Source organism: Zootoca vivipara, chromosome 7, assembly GCF_965207765.1.
Source record: "Zootoca vivipara chromosome 7, rZooViv2.hap1.1, whole genome shotgun sequence".
In the NCBI taxonomy this organism is placed as follows: Eukaryota; Metazoa; Chordata; class Lepidosauria; order Squamata; family Lacertidae; genus Zootoca; species Zootoca vivipara.
This window is the reverse complement of record NC_142590.1, coordinates 51,318,038-51,336,455: the sequence shown is the minus strand read 5'-3', so window position 1 is coordinate 51,336,455 and position 18,418 is coordinate 51,318,038. Positions and strand designations below refer to the sequence as shown.

At 43.5% G+C, this 18,418-nt stretch overlaps 1 long non-coding RNA gene across 2 annotated transcripts in view; it reads left to right on the top strand.

Moving 5' to 3' along the window:
• The window catches only part of LOC118088681 (uncharacterized), a 49,325-nt gene extending 36,328 nt beyond the window's left edge, over positions 1 to 12,997 (top strand). For both annotated transcript variants that reach the window (XR_004693043.3, XR_015951081.1), the window contains 2 exons: positions 11,420 to 11,591; positions 12,721 to 12,997. This is a non-coding gene — a long non-coding RNA (uncharacterized LOC118088681). The remainder of the gene's footprint in view (positions 1 to 11,419; positions 11,592 to 12,720) is intronic.
• The last annotated feature ends 5,421 nt before the right edge of the window (positions 12,998 to 18,418 follow it).

Here is an 18,418-nt window from a genome sequence, read left to right as displayed (position 1 = left end):
TGCGTAGGAATTTGGCAATGTGTGAATTGGTCCTGACAACAGGCTATGATTTCACAGTAGGTCAGAGGATCTTGCTTCAGGCAAAATGTTGTGTTTTTAAAAAAGTGGATTTAATTAAAAATTAATTGGAAACAACTTTAACTATTAAAATGGCACTACTCTATGAATAATGGATGGGATTTTAAAACACTGCCTTCTAACTGCCCAGCAAGAGCATACGTCTGCAAACTGGGATTTTATGGGTCATGCATTAATTATTATTGTATCTGCTTCCTTTCACCCCCCCCCTATTCTCACAGAGAACAGCCACTCTAGGATTTTTTGTCAATGGGTTAGCAGTGGCACAGTAGAAGGTCAGCCCCAAACCCCATGGTGTGGGATGGATTTTGTCTCATTGAGCACAATGTGGTAGATCTAGATGCCCGAGGATGTACGAAACCCAGGCTGGCTGATGGGACAATGTTATCTGCCCAACTAAATGAATGCTTTGATGCAGAGCTTGAGCTGCAAGGAGGGAAGGATTTGTTTCGACCCCTCTGACAAAGACTCAACCTCCAGCAGAGGAAAAAAGCAGGCACTATGACCCACAAGTGACCAGGAGGAAGTTGAAGGCAGGTTGGGTGCACTGGAAGAAGGCTATGTCATAGAATCATAGAATCATAGAGTTGGAAGATACCACAAGGGCTATCCAGTCCAACCCCCTGCCAAGCAGGAAACACCATCAAAGCATTCCTGACAAATGGCTGTCAAGCCTCCGCTTAAAGACCTCCAAAGAAGGAGACGCCACCACACTCCTTGGCAGCAAATTCCACTGCCTTCTCTTTCATAACACTGGACAGGGTGGCTGGAGGCTGCCCTTTGAGCAAACCCAAGAGCAAAGTGGCCCTTCACAATTGATGGAGCTTGTGAGAAGCAACCATGTGAGAAGTGGACCTCTGAATCGAGCCATCAAATGCTAACCCATTTGGTCACTAGAGGGAGATAGAGCCTTTTCCGTCTTTCAAAGGCTCTTCAACTCTAGAAGAGTGGTTATCTTTAGTGCCCAGCCAAAGATTCTCAGAAAAGAATTGTCTGAATAATTTTTGAAAATTTGATTTCTTGAATGTTGAAGAATTTCAGCTCTCCCCAGGAGAATACTCAGCAAAATGTCCCCTGAATCTTCCCACCCACAAACAGTGTGGAGAACATTGGCAGGCCATTTCCGCCCAGCCCGTGTTTTATTGCTGCAAAGAGAGGATTCTTATCTCCTCGGTGTGGTCGAAGGGGAACTAGACTGCAAAAGCAGAATCAGGCAGCTGCTCTTTGGGTGTAGGGAAAAGCATTGTGTTCTTTTCATTCCTGAAGCGCACCCCATCCACCTGACAAGCTCAATCGATTCTGAACATAATGACTTGAACAAAGGAAAATCCATGCTAGCCTTGAATGTTCAGCCATGCTCCAAGGAAGAATATGTTTCTTACTAAGCATCACCAGGGCATAAATATTTGATGGCTAAGAGGAGGCCACTGTATGAATTATGGAAAAGTTCCAAAAGAAACACAAGCCATTATTGCTGGAAGGCCATATCGCTGCTGACTTGAGGAACAAACACCTGCTGGGCAACCCGCTCTTTTCTCTGCAAGGATGTGTCAGGGGAGTCATGGTCCATGTTAGAGCAGAATCTGTGTGGTGCTTATTGTTGCTGCCTTGGGAGTGGGAAGCTCTGCCCCATCGAAGAGGGGTAGTCCACTCCTAAGCATGTTTATTGAGAAGCAGCTCTGACGGAGTCATAGAATCATAGAGTTGGAAGAGACCACAAGGGCCATCCAGTCCAACCCCCTGCTGAGCAGGAAACACCATCAAAGCATTCTTGACATATGCCTGTCAAGCCTCTGCTTAAAGTCCAATTGGGGCTTACTCCCTGCCAGATACGCTGACGGTTGCAGCCTTAGCTGCTAAGTTTTGCTTGCTTCAGAGTCTTTTGATATACAGTAATCAGCTATTGGTATACAATAGTGGCAAGTTTCACACAGACCATATGCCCTCCCTCAAAGATCCATTTCTGTGGCGAGAGCATCACTTCTTCCCAGCGATCCAGCTGCAATTGTATCTGGGAAAATACAAGACTCCCAGCCGCTAGCACGTTTATTTGTGATTCTGTTAATGATAGCACACCTCCCTCCCCATGTCTGTGACCTCATTTTTGTAGTCTCTCTCTTAAACGGCTATTCTTCAGAGTCTCTCTTCCCACTTGCAACTTCAGCACTTAAAGGCTCACCCAGCAATATTATTTTAAAAGAGTTGAACGCCAGCAGCATTAACCCTCTGCAGCAACACCCTGTCATTTTTTTAAAAACTTAATTCCAGGTGTTCATGTATAACACTTCTCAGTGGCCTTGGCAGTAATTCACATTCTGAGTGGTGTTTTGCACTATTTTATGCTTTGCACTGCAATATGATGACTTTGCAGTTCATGCTCTGTGCGTAGTCATCTCTTGCACATGAAATATCCTTGTCAAGATGGTAAAACTGGGGTGGACAGTACTACTGTTTGGTGGGCCAACAGCTGGTTGAACAACCATACCCAATGAATGCTCAGACTGGAGGGAAATCTTTGGTGGAGTCCTGCTGCTCTGTCCTTCAACTATTCAGTGACAAAGTGGGGTTCCATAGCTCAGTGGCGTTGCACATTTCTTGAGTGTATCAGGTCCCTTAACCTACCTCAGTTACTTGGAGAGAGAGAGAAATAACCGAACTCTGAGGATGAAGGAAGTACTAAGGCAGGCATCCCCAAACTTTGGCCCTCCAGATGTTTTGGACTACAATTCCCATCTTCCCCGACCACTGGTCCTGTTAGCTAGGGATCATGGGAGTTGTAGGCCAAAACATCTGGAGGGCCGCAGTTTGGGGATGCCTGTACTAAGGATTTACTTTTCCTGGCAGGGAAAGCAGGGGACATGACCTCACAGAGTGTTCTCTCTAGGAATTTATACAGGGGGGAACTCCATGTGTCTTAACCCTTTGCTTGTCTAGCAAAGCTTGAAGTTTTATTTTGGCTGTGAGATTATTTCTCACAAGATGGGGTATAAATGTAAAAATGTACAAACTAACATAAGAAGCTGCTGGATCAGGCCAAAGGGCATCTCACAGTGGTGAATCAGATGTCTGTAGGAAGCCTGTAAGCAGAAACTGAGTGCTAACAGCACTCTCACTACCTGCGATTTCCAGCAACTGGTATTCAGAGACATACTGCCTCTGAGGTGTTCAGAGACTTACTGAATGTGCTCTGCATGCAGAAGGCCCCCAATTGAATCCCTGGTAAAGGTCCAGGAAGAGCAGGAGATATGAAAAAGGCCTCTGCCTTGGAGAACCCCTTATAGACATACTAGGGCTAAATGGACAAATAGCCCGATGCAGCTTCCTAAATAAACCAGGATTCTTGTTGTGTTGCAACCATTTTTGTTTTCTCCAGGCATGGTGAGCTGATAGGTATATTGACTTCATTATTACATAATAGATACAAGAAACATGGCTGTGCTTCTTTAGGAGCCAGGTCTGTGTGACACCATTGCTTCATCAATAGGCAAAGTACTCACATGGGTCCATGCCTTATTCTCATGGTCCTACTGAACGGATCAGTGACGACGTAGCAATTAAAGCTAATTGGATTTCAGTTACTGGCAAAGGGGCACTGGCAAAGCAACATGCAGTAGCTTTCCTGTGCGGATCTGAACAATTTTGCAAATGGGCAAACACCAGGGAAAAGCTGCCTGAGATAGTAAAAGATTAGTTTTATCTGCTGCATCTTCTTTCTGACAACACGGCTTCTAACGATCAAGGAAATGAGGTCAAGGTAACTCAGCAGGTAGGCTCCACACATGTGCCCTGCTAGCCCATTAGATGAGTTTAGTGGTAAAGGCCATTTTTAAATAAACCAGCGAAAGTGGCAGATCTTCAGGCAACAGTATGAGAACAATCTAGTTGCTTTGGGAATTTTTGTGCTGTCCATTGCACTCCAAGATGGCAAAGGGCCCGTGTTACATGCACAGGTGCCAATTCCTAGGGGTGGAGGTGTCTTTGGCTCTCTTAATATTTGTTGGCAGGGGGCTGAGCCATGTATGATGCAGCAGTAGTGGCTGGCTCCTCCTGAGCACAAGGGAGGAGGAGCCATTGGCCACTGAAGCCACACAGCGCTGGACTGCATGCTCAGCCTCCTATCGACGATGCGCATGTGTGATGTCACAGGTGTGTGATGCTGCGCATACCGGTACATGCGACACAGGATCCCTTCAATATTGGGTGCAATACTGTTCATGTGTATGCCATTAGTGAGGCAGGAAGTTGTGAGATAGGGGAACACTCAACTATATGTACCTCTACAGACACATATAAACAGTGAATGAGGAATTGTAGGAATGAGGAATTGTAGCATAGAAACTCCGGTGACTGAGAATCTGCTATGGACCGATGCTTGCTAATACAAGATTTAATGAAAACATACTATTAAAATACAGGAGGTACATGTAAATGTTGCTTGCTTCATTGAAACAATCTTTTTGTGCTGTTCAGATAATGACTGCAGTAGTTTATCAAACACAGTGGGAGTTGACCTTTTAAAATATCTATTATAATGGGACTCATTCAAGTGTTTCGCTGTTTTAAAGAGGATTCATGTAATGCATAGTGGGAGAAAAGGGATGGAGGCAGGGCAAATCAGGATCCTGAAGGGCTTCAGAGAGAAGCTGTGGTTAAGACAAGATGTCCAAAACTGAAGTCTTCCCAAAAGCAAGATGTCTATACTATTCAATAACCTGCTGCAAAAGATTTGTGAAACACTTGGAGGTCAAAATTGCTCAGATATGTGCTGAACCTGATGCTACATCTAGTCCAGGCCTGTTGGAGGTCCCTGGAGTAATGATGATGATCAACCTGTGGGATCAGTTTCAGTTGTTCACTAGTTCCCCAGCTATGGCTGTTTCTGGACCAGAAAAACCTGCCCTTAGTAGGTCTGCCTCCACTTCTCCAGCCTCTAAAGGCTGCAAAGCTATAAAGAAGTGAAGTTCATTGTAATAACATTTGAAAAATGTAGGGACTGGAATATGAGTGATTAGACCTCTCCTTGGTAGCATTTGTTCTCGCTAATATGTGAAAGATTTTTCTCTAATCGTCATGTCAGGAGCAGAGAGAGCATGTGCTTGCTATCTGTCACAGTTAATTTCACCCCCAAACACTTTCATAAAGGAGTGAAAAATAGAGATGGTTTACTATTACCAAATGATTTTGGAAGTTTAAAAAACCCTCAACACATTTCAAAATGTGAGCTCTAAGAATGTGCCTGTTTCTTCCTCCCCTCTGGAAATCATTATATCTGGCATTTGCAAACATGATCACATTTCTGGAGTGCTGTATGTCAGTAGAAGGAACCAGGGCACATTTTTTCTTTTTCAACTTACCCTCCAGCTACATGTAGAATAACAGATGGGGCTGCAGTGAGATGCATGCAGGAAAAGGAATTTCCTGGCTCAATAATTTGCTCACTCTCTCATATAAGAGCATTTTATATGATGTAAAGGACTCCAAGGCCCCAGCTTATCCTGTGGTCTAACGCAGGCAGGGCTTCCAAATGTGTTTATAATGCAAAAGATAAACTATGCTTTAAGCTCCATTTTACAGATGGGAAACTCTTTGATTCATCCAAAATTATATGGAACGAAAAGGCAGGAATTGCATCAAGCTCACTTCAAGTCCCCAATCCGGCAGTCTTAGAAATATATCCTTGGAATAACATAATCACAGAGCCTCTTGAGAAGACTGTGTGTACACCATTCTTCTGCAACAAAGCAAAATGAAATAAGTCAAAGGCTTTTCTTTTGGCTGGTAAAAACAATCAAGAGCCTTGTGGCACATGAAAGGCTAACAAATGTATTATGCCTATAAGATTTCTTGGACTACAGTCCACCTTATCAGATGCATAAATTTCATCCTGAGTTGCACGGGTATATAGAAATGTGGTTTGGAAGGCGGGGAGGTTGTGAACAGTGAGGTCAGAAGAAAGTGAAATGCAGAAACGTACAGATATTGATAAACATGTTGTTGGGTTGATGTTTCTCTGAGCATTTGCTGCTTCTCTAAAGCTGTTGATGAAAACAATAATTGGTGGCTCAACTTGCTGTTCAGCAGCTCTTGTGGGCAGAAAAATAGTCTTCCCTCATTCTATTATTTAAGCTGATATTCTTCCGATCTACAGCCATTGTTTCTTCTCTGCTATCATCAAAAAAGGTGAAGAATGGACCTTCTGAAGGGCGAACACTCCTGGTTATTGCATCTCTTTTGTCATTTTCTCATAGGCTGTGATTCCTGCATTTACTGTATGTCAGCTTTGCTATGGCACTTCCAGACTGTTGCTATTTTCTGCTGGGGTTCAATTACATACTGGCAAATTCAGGTTGCACAATTAATTTGATTTGGTGCTCTTGTGCAACAAATCTGCCCCATCAGTCTTTTTGCAATAAGGAAAGTGGTGGGAGATGTACTGGAAAGTGTGGGATAACACTTGTTTCATACAACATTGAATAACCTCCTAGCAAATTAATCAGAATGAATGTGCAACAAATAACTGATGTCGCCTAACCTCCCTGCAAACTTTGGGCAAACAAATCTGGATGAATGCTAAATAAACAGATTGTATGGAGCTGACATCAATCTCCTCTGAACCGTCCCCAGTTAGTGATGTCCAAAGTGAGCATGATACTGCAAGGAGGGTATGTCTATTGCTGATATTTCATTTTTGTGAACTCATACCAGAACAGCAGTGCCTGTTTCTTTTGAGGTCTAAATTATTCATTTGCTGCTAAATCTTTACCTCCCTCTGTTTGTGTGTTTGCACATGTGCATGCTTCAGTATGGATTTCATTCATAATTTCCTCTTGGCCAAAAGAAGGTTGTTAGGCTTCTGCCAATACATGTTGGAGACAACACATCATTTACAAATGGGGCAGAAGGGTGAGCCTATGGGTCAATCCTTGTCCACCAAGTTATATAAATCAGGGGTGGCTAACCTGTGGTCCTCCAGATGTTGTTGAACTGCAACTCCCACCATCCTTGGCTGTTGGCCATGATTTCTGGAGCTTATAGGTGTTAGAATCCAGCAACATCTGGAGGATGCCAGTGAGCCACCTCTGCTCAACGTATTACCCTCAGAACTCAACTAAGAGCTTATCCACACTTACTTTTTGCCCTGCTCTTTCCACGCAGAGGTCTGCACTTCAACGCTCCATGCCCAAGCATTTTGCGTTTTCTTTTTTGCCCTGAGCTTTCCAAGCGAAAACTTGCTCTTTAAAGCTGAATCAGAGGAAATGTTCCATTTGAGTTTCTCTGTCTATCTTCTGCCAGAGTAAATTAGTAATACAAATAAATCTGAAAATGACCTTTCTAGCAATGGTGAGAGCAAGAAAGGACAGGTTAGTAAGGCAGAGGAACATGGGAAACAACTTTATACCAGATCATTTCTCCACTAAGCCCAGTATGGTCTGCTCTAACTGCCATTAGCTCTTGAGGGTCTTAGGCAAATGCTCTTTCCCATCTCAGGCACATAACCAGAGATGCTAAAAATTCAAACTGGGACCTTCTGTTTGCAAAGTTTTTGTACCATTGAGCTGCAGTCCCTTCCCCTGACAGAGTTACAGAAAAGTACAGGGTCCGTCACCTGCATTCTAATGTAATGCTGATATGGAAACAGTGCTAGGTGACATCTGATGCCCACTATCATTTTGCTATTAGGCTGAATTTGGCCCTCTGTGTGGTTCATTCCTCAAACGACAATACACCGTTCATGTTTCCTTTGTCTAGCAAGAATTGCAGCCCTTCTCTCTGTTTGCACGTGCCGTGCACCGTGCAGAAGCCTTTCGGAAAGCATAAGGCCCTGGAATAGAGCTCTTAGTAGAATTTTGGCAACCGGCATGCCTAACAGATTATTTTAAAAAATAGGCTGGGGAAAAAAATGCCCCCAGTGACAGCCGCAAGCCTGTTCTAAATTGGGATTAAAACGGATTTTGCTTTGTACAACATTTAGCCTAAAACAAATGGCACCACTAATGACATTAGCATGGCCAACATTCTCTGCTTATTAGGCAGCTCTGTGGCTTGGGCATTGCAAAGAATCCCTCCAGGGCTTAATAAGTCTTATTGGCCTCATGTTATTACTGTAACAGCATGGCTCCTTGAGCTCTGAGCCAAGGAGATCAGAGAACACAAACGATTCCCAGCTCACAAAGAAACTTATTCAATTTGTTTTAAATTTGGATCCATGCGTGACCTTGGGCAAGCCGCTTAATTTCATTGGTTTTCCATTTTTAAGATGGGAAATGATTATGCTTCTTTGACCTGTCTTGGGTGTCTCATTTGTAAGGCTTTAGGACAAGGATTGTTTCTCACTCGAGCTGAACTAAGCATTCGCAGCACAACTCATATCCATCAAAATTAGCAATTTAGATCATCTTAATCTGGATATAGAACTCTTCCCCAATTTGAAAGGTCTGCCAGCAGAGAGTTGTGGCTGTTGCTTAATGAACTAAAAGGCCAATGGGTGAGATGAAATATGTTGAGCCAGAGAACGTGGGCACACAAAAGTGGCAAAATGTATCAAGCAGCCAACATGACTGTGCATTACTATTTTGCAGACAGATCAAATGTGAACATACTGAAGTTTCTCTGTGCACGTATCCTCCACATGCAGACTGCCATTCTCAAGGGATGTGAAGCCCACAGAGCAGGAATGGGGAACTTGTGGCTTTCCAGATGTTGTTAAACACCGATCAGGCCAACCATATTAGCACTTTGCACAATCAGAATCCAGTCTCTGCCGAGCTGGTAATTTAATGGTGATGACAATATCAGATTTGCATGGATTATAGATTGGGTTGAGAGTTAATGATATGAACGTGCACCCAAAGATTTATCACTTGAACTATGGGAGCAATAAATGGCTCCTTCTTAAAGCATCCAAAATATTTCCTCATCTCAGGTTCAGTTTTTCAGCACCGTCTTGCGTTGTGACCAAAAAGCAAATGTTGTTTTGACCCTGTGCCCTGCACTGAGAGCGAATTTCCAGAGTAGATTTAGGGAGCTGCCTTATACAGAGTCACAACAGGGGTCCCTCCAGCTCAGTGTTATCTGTGCTGACTGGCAGGTGCCCTTCAGGACTTCAGACAGGTGTCCGATTGGAGATGCTGGGGACTGAGACTGGGACCTTCTGGATACAAAGCATGCAGCCTTCCATGGAGCTACAGTCCTTCCCCAGAGCACAGCACAGACTAGGCAAAAAATCCCCCAAAGCCTTTGTTTCCATTTGTCAATCGAGTTAGCGGGCCAAAACCAAAATAAATTCCTTCTAAGGCCTTTACATGACCATCTGCTCCTGCATTGTGATCCAGGTGGTTGGGTGCCAAGTCTGTTCTGAATATGCCAGCTGAGGAGTGGGCACTGGGCTTACAAAAAAGAAACACAAACAACCTCTTCTAAGCCTTGCCCTGTCCAACTCCTGACATCCCTCCCCACATGAGATGGATGCAAGGCTGCCAGACCCCAGACCCATTTCAAGGCATGTGTGCATGGAGGGCGGCGGCAGGGGTTGAAATTTTGTTAGGATGATGGTCTAGGTTGGCAGCCGGAACAGGCAAATGCTTTCCAGTAGCATCTTGAGCTTGTCTCAAACCCATACTGACGTTTGCTTGATCTTATTTAGGTTTCTTTTTCCTCCTTTGCTGTGCATTCAAGGCGTGTTGCAATATATCAAGCATGTCCAACAGGTAGATCGTGATCTATTGGTAGATCACGGGGTGTTCCTGGTAGATCCTGGTTGATCTCTGCCCCCCCAAGCGATCTCCTTAGAAAAAAGCAAAAAAGCAAACAAAAAAACAACAACTTTGGCTTTCTAAGAAAGCTCCACAACTTTGCCTTTCTTCAAAAAGCTCCACAACTTTTGCTTCCCCCCAAAAGCTAAAAAACTTTGGGTAGATCACTGCTAGGTTTTTTTGTTTTTCTTACGACAATGGGTAGATCACTGCCAGTTTTTTAAATACTGTGGGTAGATCGTGGTCTATTGGGAGTTGGACATCCCTGCTATATTATCACTTGACCTGCTCACAACAACCCTATAAAAGGAAGGTGAGAGAGTGACCTACTCGAAGCCACAAAATAAGGTTTGAAGGTGAGGTTCTCATGTCTAATACAGTAATATGATTTTTTTTAAAAAAATAAAACAACCAACTTAATTCAAAGTACCATAATAAACCCTCACCTTAATCTCAGCAGCTGGCCAGGATGACTAGGCCATGCATTGGACAGGGAGCTTGGAGCTCCCTGTTCCAAATGTGCAGGTGGACAGAGGTGCTGTCAGTGGTCTCCCTGCTGGCAACAGCCCAGAGAAAACCTCCCAGGTGTGGGAGAGTGTAGATCAGGTGAATTCACTTTGAAATGCAGACCCAGCAGATTTGCTGAGTACGCCTAGTTGACATACCTTAACACGAATCCCCCCCCCGCAATACAAGTAACAATGAAAATCATACAAAAATATCAGTAAAAAACTATTTCCATCTACTGCCTCACCTAGTTGTTAATGGCAGACTAAAGACAGGCCAGCAGTTCTTATTGCTCAAAAGATTTCTTGAATAAGTGAGTGTTGCACTATCTCCTAGAAATCAGAACAGAAGTAAACAATCATGCCTTGCATCACCATATTTTATGTTCAGCAACCGCGGGTACTCTTTTTTTTGGAGGGATTCTGAAGCATTACAAGTTATTACACATCAATCAATTTTCTTAAAACGTGTGCAGTTACAAAATCAGCAAGCCCTTGATTGCATCTCAGGTATTTTGGTAGTGTTAGCGCCTGTCAATCACGCATCCTCCATAACTATATGGTCTGTTTAAAAACTCCCTTGCTATGTAAGGCAGGGAGCAATCAGATCTTCTCTCACTGCCTAAGTAGGTGGGAGCCGGCCCCTTTATATATAATATGCATGGAGCCCTGGGCAGACCATGATCTGCCCTTCTTTGAACATGACAAAGTAATCAGCAGCAGAGTTGAAAATTGTTCTAATTGCTGAGTGCAGGCTTTCCCACCGTGCAAAGTATTATGGTGACACGTCCTCTCCCGCCCTCATCTAGCTTCCTCTGTTGCTGGGAAGGTTAATTAGTGTAAGACTGAACATCATCTCCTTTGATCCTCCAGCCTTGATTCATTAGTTTTCAAAAAGAACCAATGGTGAGAGCCAAGAGGATCCTCAAATCTCATATTAATCAACCCCCCCCATTCCTCCCCATCAGTTTTTGCTTGCTCAGAGATGGATGGGTAAACGCAACATTACAGTGCTCTTTTCAGTAAAGTGCTAGGCGGGATTCCATAAAAGATTCATTTGCTCTTTCTTCTTTTACATAATAGGTAGAGAGTGAGCACACATCTCTTCGCTGTGAGGAGCTGCAACATAAAGAATCCCACCAAGAGGGAGAACCTTGTATCTTTTTGATATTGGGTGAAAGGCACACTTGTGAATAAATTGTTCCATGGCAATTTTGGCAACTGACAATGTTCTTCTTCAGCGCAAACAACGGACGTAAGTAAGGTGTTAGTTAGTTAGGTTTTTTTAAAACTCACTTTACTCCAAAATGAGAACAGTGAGACAAAGTTGGAAAGCTTACAGCCTTGACTTTAAGGCTCCTGCTTCCTGGAGAAACTCTCTTTTAACAATACTTTGACTTTGAACTTCTCCTGTGATGGGACAAGAGAAGAATGATCTGCAGCATCTTTCGTGAAGATAGCATACTCATGCCTCACATTTATATTCTATGCCATTCACTGTTGGAGGGTTGGAATGGATGGCATGGAATAGGCTCCTCTCTTGCATGGATAGGGAACATGTGGCCCTCCAGATGTTCATAGAATTGTAGAGTTGGAAGGGACCATGAGGGTCTTCTAGTCCAACCTCCTGCAATGCAGGAATGTTTTCCCCAACATGGGGCTTGAACCCACAACCCTGAGATTAAGAGTCTCATGCTCTACCGACTGAACTATTGGGCTACAACTCCCATTGTCCCTGGACTACTGGCCATGCTGCCTGGGCTTGATAGGAGTTAGTTGAACAACATCTGGAGAACCACAGGTTCCCCATTAGAACGTTTTATTAGCACATCATCTGACAATGGCCAGAGTCGGGGACAGGACAATGGGCAGGAGGAATCACTGATTTGGTTCAGAAGGCTTGCTCTTTATCCATGCTTGTTTGCATGACAATAATGGCCACATATGGCATTGCACAAGTGATCCTTTTTCTAAACAGCTGCAGATGCTTTTTTGTACTATGCGCGTTGAGGTTTCTGAGTTGTTTAGTTATTTTATAGTTATAATGGTTATTGTTATGCTTTATTTATGATATTATTTTGTATTTTATACCCTATTGTACATTGCCCTAGGCTCCCTTAGGAGAAAGAGTGATTCAGAAATGTAACAAACAAACAAATAAATCTGTCTCTTTTTCCATTCATTTATTTGCATTATCTACATAGAAAAAAAGTTGTAACGAATATATCAAACCTGCAAGTCTTGAAGCAGAAGCTATAGATCATGAACAAAAATGAAAGAGGGGGAAATGGTTATGATTTATAAAAAGGTTGCATATTTAATTTAATTTAACATGATTTATATAGCACTCAATCAACAAAAATACATATGTGTTTCATTCACAGGTGACTGATTTCAAGTTCGGAGTGGCCTTGCGGGAGTCTTCAGCAACTGCTTTCCAGTGCAAGTCTCTGTCAGTCACCAATCTGAGTTGAAATCTCAGTCCAAATAAAAGCCTATTGACTTGGTAGTCTTGCCTTTCTGTCTTCTAAGGCATTATGACACCATCTACTTTATCAGTGAGGATCCCAGCTGCAAGTGGTTGGGCATGTGGATGGGATTATGCCATTGAGAGAGAGAGATGGCGCATTGTAGTTGAAATAAAATATAAGCAAAGAAAAAGTGTGCTTGACTAGGTGAAGACCTAATTTTGATTCTGGATCTAGCTTGGTTGTTAGGATCAATTAGGATCTGAATGGTGACTTCCTCATTTGTGTCCTGGTTTCCCTTGTAGATGCAGAGTAGAAAATCAATGGATTTAGCACTGCTCTCTCAGGTTGCAACTTGGCTCTGCCCATCCCAACAGCCCATTGGTACTTCCTGGCTTGCTGCATACTGTATTTACTCGAATGTACTGCGCCATCAAATCTAATGTGCACCTCAATTTTAAAAACCTTGAAACCAAAAAAAGTATTTGCTGGTGAATGTAAATGCGCCATCAAATCTAAGGCCCATCCTAATTTTCATGACCTAATATGGCCAAAAAACTGCACATTACATTTGAGTAAATATGGTACTTCTAGCGCAAGCCTCAATCTTTGCTTGATCAACAGTCAGTCTCTGACCTTGAGTCCCAGTGCCTATTTCTGTTTCCTGGTTCCAGATTACTTGGCTCGGATCTCCTACTATACCACCTACCCAGTTCCAGATCATGTTTTCCTGCAACCTCTACCTTCATATTAATGCTCCTCACAATCTGCCCCATACACCTTAGCTATCTATCCTTTGTGGAGTTTCATGTCTGCTCTATTTCATAGGACCCCACACTGGCATTTGTATGATAGAACTGAAGTCTTCCTTGTGGGCTTCCCATGGGCATTTGGTTGGGCACAGTGAGAACAGGATGCTAGACCAGATGGGCCTTTGGTTTGATCCAGCTTGTCCTCCTTATGTTCATATGTTAAAGCATTGCTTTTGGAAACACCATAATCCAACTCGATCGTCTGTGTCTTGACAAAACAAACATTTTAAAGCAAGAACGCATGAGCAACAGAAGCACACGTTGAGTTTCTGAGAGAACAATAATTCCATTGGCTTAGTTGCAATCAGCATGACTTCAAATAGTGACAGACCACTGCCTGCGCAGTATGTTTCCAGTATGAATGTAATTCTAGCAAACTACACATGACTTCATGAATGGAAGGGTTGATTTCTTCAGGTGCTTAACAGACTTCCATAGGCATTGTTAATGCCAGATAGGTACCAGATCCAGCCACTAGAGAGAGACAACAGACAAGAGACCACACACATTAGTCCAGTATATAAATGGTGATTTGCATGTGTGTTCTGAGTGGCCACCGTTGTGCTAGAAGATATTCAGTATAACTTATTCCTGAGGAGAAGGTAGAATATGCTATTAAAGCATTGGCGTGCATAGCAGTTTGATTTGTCTGTCAAGTAAGGAGATAGAAATATGAAAATAAGTGGCAATATAGAGATGAAAGGTCATATTGCTTTGTGATTTAAGCTGCTTGTTCAGGAGAATGTGAATATGTTCAGAGCCAAGGTAGGAAAGTATTGACGTATATGGGGGAGGAGGGAGAAGTACAGTGAATGCAGTGGTTTCAGCTGTCTCATCTCACACTTTTCACATAACTCTGCCACGGTTTCCTCACTATACACAACCGTAACTGGCTATCATAAAATGCATAAACTAATACAGAATGAGTACAGAAATTCTTATTATTATATACGCAAAAGCAAACTATGTCAAAGGCGAGGGTACAGCCCCAAAACTTAAAGTGTCAATGAAGATTGCAGTCCAAACGAGTAAGATATTGAAGGAGTACCCCAAGAGAAGAGGTGCAGCAGGTGTAGACTAGATGCTCGTGGATTCACTGGCAAGAGGGCGCGGTGGGCCCAAGTCCAAGAGATGGCAGCAGATGTGTCCAATGGTGCCAGGTTCAGCAAAAAGGCACTGTCCATAGGAAAAGGAAAGACAAGGTTCCCGGGTACATCCCTGTTTCGCCCAAGATGGGCTTCTTCAGTTGGTAACTACATTGTATAAAGGAATATTGACAAAATATCATTTATTAGTTTATGCATTTTATTATAGCCAGTTACGGTTGTGTATGGTTTGAATGTATTTGTAACTGAGGTCTGCGTTGTAGTTTAGTACGGTTTCCTCACTGGAAAGATTTCTAGGAAGCCACACAGCCTGTTCCTCTTTCTCGATTGCCCCCAATCCAGTGTTAGAATGGCTTGGAACTGCAACTAGCAGGGTGGAATTATGGGGGCACCTGTCCCGGATGCAATCTGGATAGGGATGCGAAATAGACATCATAATCATGGAATATATTTAAAGAGCATCGAGTTATGTAGCCTTTTCTTTTTAGCATGTTTTTTTAAAATCAGATCTCAGTTTGCTCAGAGGCTTTGTGAGGACAGAAGGCACCCCTGTCCCTGGCCTGGGAGGGCAGTGCCAAAATACGAGAGAGCCTGATGCACACATTTATTTATGCAAGCAGTGGCGGACCTTGGTACCTCAAATTTCAGTGGTGCCCAGTGTGACACCAAAATCTGGCGCCCTCTGCCTCTTGCCTTTCATTGGACTTCAAAGTTGCAGCTCCTGCTGCGGTGCCCCAGAAGCTCTGCTCCCGGTGTGACCAAACCCGTCATGCTCCGCTAGATCTGCCTCTGATGCAAGCAATTTCCATGAAAATTATTCATTTTATATCAGGGGTCTGCAAACTTTTTCCACAGGGGGCCAGTCCACTGTCCCTCAGTCCTTGTGGAGGGCCGGACTGAGGGACAGTGGACTGGCCCCCTGCGAAAAAAGTTTGCAGACCCCCTCCTATGCACACTGCGAGGTGGGCTAGTGGTCCTGTCCCTCCCCCCCCCCAGCCCTAGCCGCCTTCTCGGTTTGCCGACTGCCTCATTCGCCAAAGGGCTGGCGGCAGTGGCATGAAACGGGCTTCCTCCCCGCCTAGAGAAAGAAGGCTTACCTTCTCATGGGCTGCTGCTGCTGCTGCTGCCACCACCGCTGCTGCTGCTTGTGAAGTGGGTAGGCAGAGTGAGCTCATTCGTTCCTCTCTCTGGCCCACAGGAGCACCAGGGCGAAGGTGGTGGTGGCGGGAGGAAGAGGCCAAGCGGCGACGGCTCTGTCAATCAAACCAGGCATGGCGTTTGATTGGCAGAGACGTCCCCGCACCGCACTGAGGTAAACCAGGTACGATGTTTGATTGGCAGAGCCACCACCGCACGGCCTTTTCCGTTGCCATTGCTGGGAGTCTCAGCTTCGCGGCGGGTTACGGCTTCCTGGCACGGGCCGAATTTACGAGCCTGGGGGCCCGCATCTGGCCCCTGGGCCTTAGTTTGCCGACCCCTGTTTTATATGCTATCTCCACACTTTTGCCATAATATACATGTTTTTGTACACAAACATTTGTTTGCAGAACTGTATCACAAGATTAGGAGAAGTGCAATTTTCAAAAGATAGCTGCATTTCCTCTCTTCAGCGCAAATTAGGCAGGTTCACATTAAAATCTGAACTGAAGCAATTCTCCCTCAACCCTAATTTAATTTCTAACATCACCCCGATCAGAGCAAAGGCTTTGTTGAAGTGAAAAACAAGTAAAAGAAAAACCTCACTTCTTTTAATTCACAAAAAGTACTTAGTCTTCTTTTCAGCAGAGAAGTAGGTCCACCGTGATGCATCCCCTCTGAATTCACCTTGCACATGTGCAGGCAGTATAGGGGGAAAATATCCTAGAAAACAATATGTGTGGTAAAACATGCATTGTGTGAACACAAATGACTATGTAAGGAGCGGTATTTGGTGCAGAACAAAGGATTTTGGATATCCTTATCAGATTTTTCTCCCAAATTTTATTTTTCATTCTGCTGCGGGATGAAGAATGTTACCAAGAGCATGCAATTTCCCACATTGAAGGTGGAAACCATTTCCTGAGTGATCCTAGTGAGAAGCTCTAAATATTGTTTAATCTCCACATGTGGTTTTGCAGAATGATTTATAGCCTGGGCTTCTAGTTGCAGAAGCCAACTGGTGTTTTCCTTGTATTCAAAGAGCATGATAGCCAAGGATGAAACTATAAGCTACAGACAACACTGAACTGCTTCTGAACAGCATAATGAGCAGCAACACTTACCCATGTTATGATGCCATCACATTGTCCTCTACAACACTGGCTGCTGCTAGTAAGGGTAGGAAAATGCACAACAGGGTGACATCACTGGAGAAAGGGGGAGAATGTGACACAGGGCTCTTATTTTTTTGGCAGCATCCCTGTGCCATCTATAACATCTGATCCAAGCCCCCCCAAACCGACGAATATTTCTTGGTTCTCCCTCCCTCCCTGCAGTTGTTACACTTTAGTTTGAGGCAACGTTATTTATAAATGTATTATTCATCTTCCTGAAATGATTGGTACATGCAGTGATACTGGTTCTTTAATAATGTGATATCCGACATGTTATGGATTGCATGGGTAATAAATGCTGAACAGATGACACTGTGAATGACAAAGAGTTCTAAAGCAAGATGCAAGCACCATCCATATACAATGTCTGTGAGCTTACAGCCAGCGTCTTATATGAGGAAGCTGCCTTTACAAATTGAACACTTGTCCCATCATCGGGGGCTCTGTACATGATTAAATGCTTCGTGGATTTGTTTGGATTTCTGGCCTCATAGACTCATACTTAAGGGAGTTAAACGTTTTCTTTATAAAGAAAGGAATGCTTTTACTTCTGATTATCCTGGGGCTGCATTTTAAATTGTTGTTAGTGTTTGCTGGGTTTTTTAAAAATAATTTTGATTTCACGTGGCTTTTAATATTGTATTATTATTTGCTTGTAAGCTGCCTTGAGGACCTGACTTGGGTCAAAAGATGGGTTAGAAATTTAAAATATATACAGATACTGTAATTAATATGCTAGTGGTTAGGGCCCTGGCCTAAGTAATACGGTTGGCTAATTTCCTAGAATGCTGTTGTGGTCAGTTCCTGCTTATGGGCTTCCCATGAGCAGCTGGTTGGCCACTGCAAGAACTGCAAGACCACTTGCCTGATCCAGCACCATATGTAATGTAAGGTGTAAATTGACTCTGCTGCAGACCACAGACGTGTAAGATTGCTTTGAGAAACAGCGCTTCCCATACTGCCATGGCTATATCAAAAGCAGGGAAGAGTCAGAGGTCAGTGACAGATCACATGATTTGCATGCAGAAGATTTGAAGTTTACTCTCCAGCTTCTCCATACAGAGCTGGGAAGATTCCTGTCTGAAACTGCCACTCAGTGTAGACAAAGATGAACTAAACCAGTGTGCATGCACATGAAAGCTCATACCAAGAACAAACTTAGTTGGTCTCTAAGGTGCTACTGGACAATTTTTTATTTTATTTTATTTTATATATTTCTACTGCGTCAGACCAACGGCTACCTACCTAGACCAGGGTTTCTCAAACTTGGGTCTCCAGCTGCTTTTGGACTACAATTCCCACCATCCCTGACCATGGGTCCTACTAGCTAGGGATGGTGGGAGATGTAGTCCAAAAACAGCTGGAGACCCAAGTTTGGAAAACC